We start from the raw sequence: 5,810 nt of genomic DNA, 5'->3' as shown, positions 1-5,810 counted from the left end.
GACTGCTATTTTTTGATTGCTAATAACTCGCGAACGGATTGTCGGATTTCAAAAATTTTTGCGCAGATCGATTTCTCTACTAATTTTGCATTAGGGACGTTAAAAAAAGTAAAATTGAGCAGTATTGCTTTGATCGGCGAGCAACCGCGAAAGGTGAGTAGTGTATTGTAGAGGTAGCTAAAGCCTTTAGACACTGTGGTCGTTCCAAACTCGGTTAGCGAAATCGGAATCGAAGCCGCTGCAAACTAGCACGGTTTGATGTCAGTCTAGACAAGTAGGTAAATGGTAGAATTGCATTTGAATCTGTGCCTTCGTTGCAGAGAAATCCACATTTTTTGTCTCCTTACGACCAAACGTCACAAAATTTGCTGATCTTCACATGATTCATAGATTCGGTGATTTCAAACTCATTTTGGATGCGTTATAAACAAAAGTTCTTTCGCGGAAGTCGTAATTAGCGTTCAAATGTAGGAAAAAAGCTGTAGCGCACGCTATCAAAAGACGTTTTCGATCGATTTTTATTGAGAAGAAGCTGCTCGGAAGAATAGCATCCGTTCGAGCATCATTTTGGGACTTTGCGAAAGACGACTGTGCCGGTAAGAGTGAGATTACCAGTAGGCAAGGTCACAGCAGAGTGGAACTCGCGAATTCCTGCGCGATTCTTACTCAGCAGCGCAGACGCTGCTTTAATAGTCAATCTAAGGTCGTTGTTCTTCTCTACACTTCTATACGTCCTACGAACGGAAAGCCCAAGCCCTTAGCCCAGCCCTAATTAGGGTTGCACTGAAATCCTGTCTTTTAGATCGTCAGCACTTTCAAAAATATCCACTCATCATCTCTGTTGCAGAAGTCTTCGACAGCGAAGCTCTTTTGTCAGATAAGTCGATTTTCGCTCAACCATTAATGAACTTGATACTTTTAACTGTCCTTTTTATATGGAAAAAATTCATGATTGAAATGCATGAGACGAGAGAAAAATTCATAAATGGACTACCCATTCTAAAGTATAACTCAGCACAACTCCTAAAGGAATTCAGCTCAACCTAATTGTTATTCTTGCAGGCGCAGGCAGGGCCACTTGAAGCTTTTGCAAATTTTCTGTGTAAGGTAAGCAAAAACGTTGGAGCCACTGTGTACTGTGTTTCTAATTTTTATTCGACAACAAAAGAAAAGATTTGACAAACAAAAGGGCACCAGTGAGGTGAGGGACGAATCTCTGGAGACTTTTATCTGTCTATTTGCCAGTCATGAACGGCGAGTCTCTTCCTTAGTACATATCGTAAAAGATTCTCATAGGAAATTATCAGGATAGAACATCTGTTGACGAGACAGGATGTCATATGATATTTGCTATAAGTCAGGTAAGCCAAACGGCCAGCGTTTACTTTTATTTATTTTTTGACATTATAGTGAAAAAGTTTGAAGAAGAGCAGGCAGGAATGATCAAAAAGACAATTATGGCAGCTGGCTGGAGGACAGGCACATGAGACATGGTTTTTACACGTAACTACCTAATAATTGTCATTAGGTTCTGGGGTCCAGAGGAAGGAACTATCAAAGAATGTCAGAAAGTCAGCACGTCTGAGGAAGAAATAAAAACACCAATTTCGAAGGACAATTCCTGGCAGGTACGTAAAACATATGGTTGTGTCCTAACTACCGTGCCACTGCATTAGGTCATGGGGTCCTGAGACAGACCTCGTGATGAAAAACTGCTCGTCGGAGACCTGAGCAAGACCTCGTGATGAAAAACTGCTCGTTGGGGTCCTGGGCATGACCCTGTCAAAAAAACTGCCCGCGCATGAAACAAGAAACACTGTGCAATTTTTTTATTTTATTAAATAAAGCACTTGTCCCTTCCCTTACAAACTGGAGCAGTTTTTGATCACGGGGTCGTGCTCAGGACCCCGACAAGCAGTTTTTGATCACGGGGTCGTGCTCAGGACCCCGGCAAGCAGTTTTTTACTAACAGGGTCATGCTCAGGACGCCAAAACCTAAGAAACTACATTACAAATAAACTGGTCATTCTATTAGCTGATACCTACCAAAAGCCATCACAAAGAATAAGGATACCATGCAGTGCCATTATGGATCGTTTTCTTGTTCCGACGCCCCCTCTTGACCTCTTCCTCCATGTATTTCTCATTCTGAAATTCAGACTTCAACTCAATGTGGGTGGGCGGGTAGTCTTCACTCTTACTTTGCTTCATACATAAGTCCTTTTCCAAGAATGAGAACGTTCATGCGGATGCGGAGTCCAATGTCGTAAACTGCAACGAAAAAAGAGACTGAATCATGAGAGAAAAAACCGACTGAATCATGAGATTCCTCCCAAAAATAGACGATGAAGCGAGACCGTCGTTCACTAGGCAATCGCATTGCCTCGAGAAAAAGACACCCCAACGCCGCCGTATCTGGGCCTCCAGTGCGTTCTAGAAGGCTCCGTTTCATTTGGAGCCTTGTCGTGAGAGAGAGGGCAATCGTATTGCCTCGCAGCCTAGAGAAAAAGGGAAATATTGTACTGTACGGGTCCGAGCGCCAAGAAACGGGGCATGGCCCCGTCGGGGCCTTCTGCGCACATCTACGCAGCTGGCCCCGCCTCCGACGGGGCCAGCTCGCTCTATATAGAGCGCCGTATGGCCCCGTCTCAGACGGGGCCAGCTCGTTCTCTATCGATATAGAGCGTCGTATGGCCCCGTCTAAGACAGGGCCATACGAATATTTATAGACGTTGAACAACGGCCAACCGGGCAATTTGCACACTTTCTTAGTCCCGGCCCCGTCTTCCACGAAGACGACGGCAGTTCCAATACGGGGTTTTCATAAGGAACCTCATCTTTAGAGCATTTTTTTGTCTGGTTACTTTTATCGCCCTATCGCGTTTCCCACGTTATCTGCGTTCACGAAGCTTTATTACGCGCACGATCGAAGGGCACAGTGAGGATCGAGACAAAAAAGAACGACGAACGAGAGGTCTCTTCCCCATGCAAACTAACAACAGCGTCCGCGCAGTCTATGGCAGCGGGTACAGCTGCGCAATGTGACGGAGAATGCTCTCGAACGCCGCCGCACCGTTCGGACTCCATCTCTCTCGCCACATTTTTTCATCCAACAAGGCTTGAACTCGCTTCCCAGGCTGGAGTCCGTTTTCGAAAACTGACTCCACAAAGCTCGTTGGATCGTACTGCAAGAAATCGGGAGAAAATATTCGCGTCTCCCCATCTTCGGCCATGCCAACGTATTTATCCCATGGGACGGTGAGGATCTCACTTCCCGGGTACGTGTGCGCCTTGACCAGTTGAAAGGCACACTCTTCGGTAGGTTCATCAAGGATTTGCATAAACCTTTCTTCTCGCTTGGCTTCGTATAGGATGAGTATCCATGCCTTCGGTATGCCCTACATAATTTACATCATTATCTTTGCTTCTTTGCTCACTCGCCACTCGTACTTTCATTCCGTATTCGACAATGAACTCGTTGACAACGAGTCCTTCGCCTCCTGTCTCTACTCCCATCGTTAGTGTTGGGCTTTTCGATAAAATAGTCGTGCACACATCTCGGATGCAATCGTATTGACTCTCGACGCCCTTTGGTGCAGCGGCGTCAGCGTGCTCCGGCACAACGCTAGACGGTATCTCTGCCGCCCAGCAGTACAGCAGCTGCACAGTCGCGTCGAGTGGCAGTTTCGTTTTGCTAAAGAAAGAGTTGTGTCGGATAGACAGCTTCTTGCGGCATCCGACAGCCGAGCATCGCCAAGTGTAGCCGTCTTTGACTTCGGCGCGCTTCTTCCAACGCATTGCCTTGCCGCATAGGCACGTCGCCGAGGAAAGCAGAAGGTTGTTTTCTTGAAAGAACGCAATCGTTCTTTCTTTGCTCGCCGTTGCTTTTGCTATTGCTGAAAGCATCGTACGCGACAATCAGTAGCCTTCAACTACAAAGAACAAACCTGTGCTTTCTCTTTTTATACTCCTCCACGGATGTCTCCCGCCAAAACTTCGATCCGCTCGATCCTCTCTCTGATTGGTCGACGACTTCGGACCCGCCCAATAATTCCGTTCACGTTCGAATAGAACAATCCAGAAGACAGCTGGGCGGGTCCGAAGCCGTCGACCAATGAGAGAGAGGATCGAGCGGATCGAAGTTTTGGCGGGAGTCATCCACGGAAGAGTATAAAAAGAGAAAGCACAGTTTTGTGCTTGGGGTTTGAAGGACGCCATGCTTTCTACGATTGCTTTGGCAACGGCGAGCACCGACGCTACTATTGCATTCCTGAAAGAGAAGAAGCTTCTGGCTTCACGTGCGACGTGCGTTTGCGGACAGGACATGCATTGGATTCGCCGATCAGACGTTTCAGACGGATGGCAGTGGCGGAGCACAAAATCGGACTGCCGAAGAAAGCAGTCAATTCGTTCCGGCTCATATTTTACAAAGTCACGACTGCCATAGCCCATCCTCCTCCGCATCTTGTACTGCTCGGCAACAAAAGTTCCTGTGACGCAACTGCATGCTCTAGTGAAGGAGCATCTCTCCGAGAAAACTGCAGTACAGCACTACAGCTACGTTCGAGACGTATGCAGTGCTGTCCTGACAAGCAACCCAACAAAGTTAGGCGGCGCCGGATTCGTTGTGCAAATTGACGAGTCCTTGTTTCGTCACGGAAGAAAAGTAAGTTTCTATGGCTGCAGCAAAGCCGTGATTCCTATCGTTTTCTTGTAGTATAACCGCGGGCGAAAGCCACGCGCAGAAAGATGGGTCTTCGGAATGTATTGCACTAATCTGCGCTTCGGCGTTATGCAGCTGGTCGACAGACGCGACGCGCAAACACTTCTGCCAATCATAGCGGCGAACACTCACCCAGGAACCATCATTCACTCGGATCATTGGGCCGCCTACAGACGTGTTTGTACGCTGCCTACTGTTCTCAGCAGGTCACCGTCTCAACCGTTCCACCGTTCAACTGTTTGTCGTTCAACAAGTTCAACTGTTTTCTTTTCAACAGTTTCAACCGTTCACCCCCTTAATCGTTCCACCGTTCAACTGTTCCTCCTCTCAAAAAGTTCAACTCTCCCAACTGTTCACCCTTTCAACCGTTCCACTCTTCAACTGTTTCACCGTTCAACTGTTCCACTGCTCATCAGAATCAACCCCTCAAAACCGTTCTATCCTTACACTTTTTAAGTATTGATATGTTCTACAGTTCAACAGGTTCAACTGTTCCAAAGTTCAACAGTTTCAACCTCTTAACCGTTCAACAGGTTCAACCCTTACACAGTTGAACCGTGGAACGGTTGAATGGGTAAACATTTGAGGGGATGAACCCGTTGATCGGCGGAACAGGCGAACGGTGGAACAGTTGGACGGTGAAACGGTTGAGATGTAAACGGTTAGGGAGGTTGAACCTGATGATCGGTGAAACAGTTGAGCGATGGAACATTTTAACAGTGGAACGTTTGAGAAGAGAAACGGTAGAGGAAGTTCATCCTGTTCAATTTTTCCACCCTTTGACTGTTTTACCGATCAACATGTTCAACCCTTTCAACTGTTTACCCATTAGACCGTTCTACTGTTCAACTGTTCCACCGTTCACCTGTTCCACCGCTCAAGGTTCAACTGATCCACCGTTTAACAGTTTTAGCCTTTCAACCGTTTTACCGTTCCACCGTTAAACAGGTATAACTCTTCTCCGTTTACAGTTTCAACCCTTTAACCATTCAACAGGTTTAACCTTTCAACCATTCACTCTCTCAACCGATCTACCGTTCAACTGTTCCACTATTCAACTGTTCCACCGATGAACAGGTTAACCTCT

This window comes from Oscarella lobularis, chromosome 6 (genome assembly GCF_947507565.1).
Source record: "Oscarella lobularis chromosome 6, ooOscLobu1.1, whole genome shotgun sequence".
NCBI classification, from domain to species: domain Eukaryota; kingdom Metazoa; phylum Porifera; class Homoscleromorpha; order Homosclerophorida; family Oscarellidae; genus Oscarella; species Oscarella lobularis.
This window is presented reverse-complemented; position numbering follows the sequence as displayed.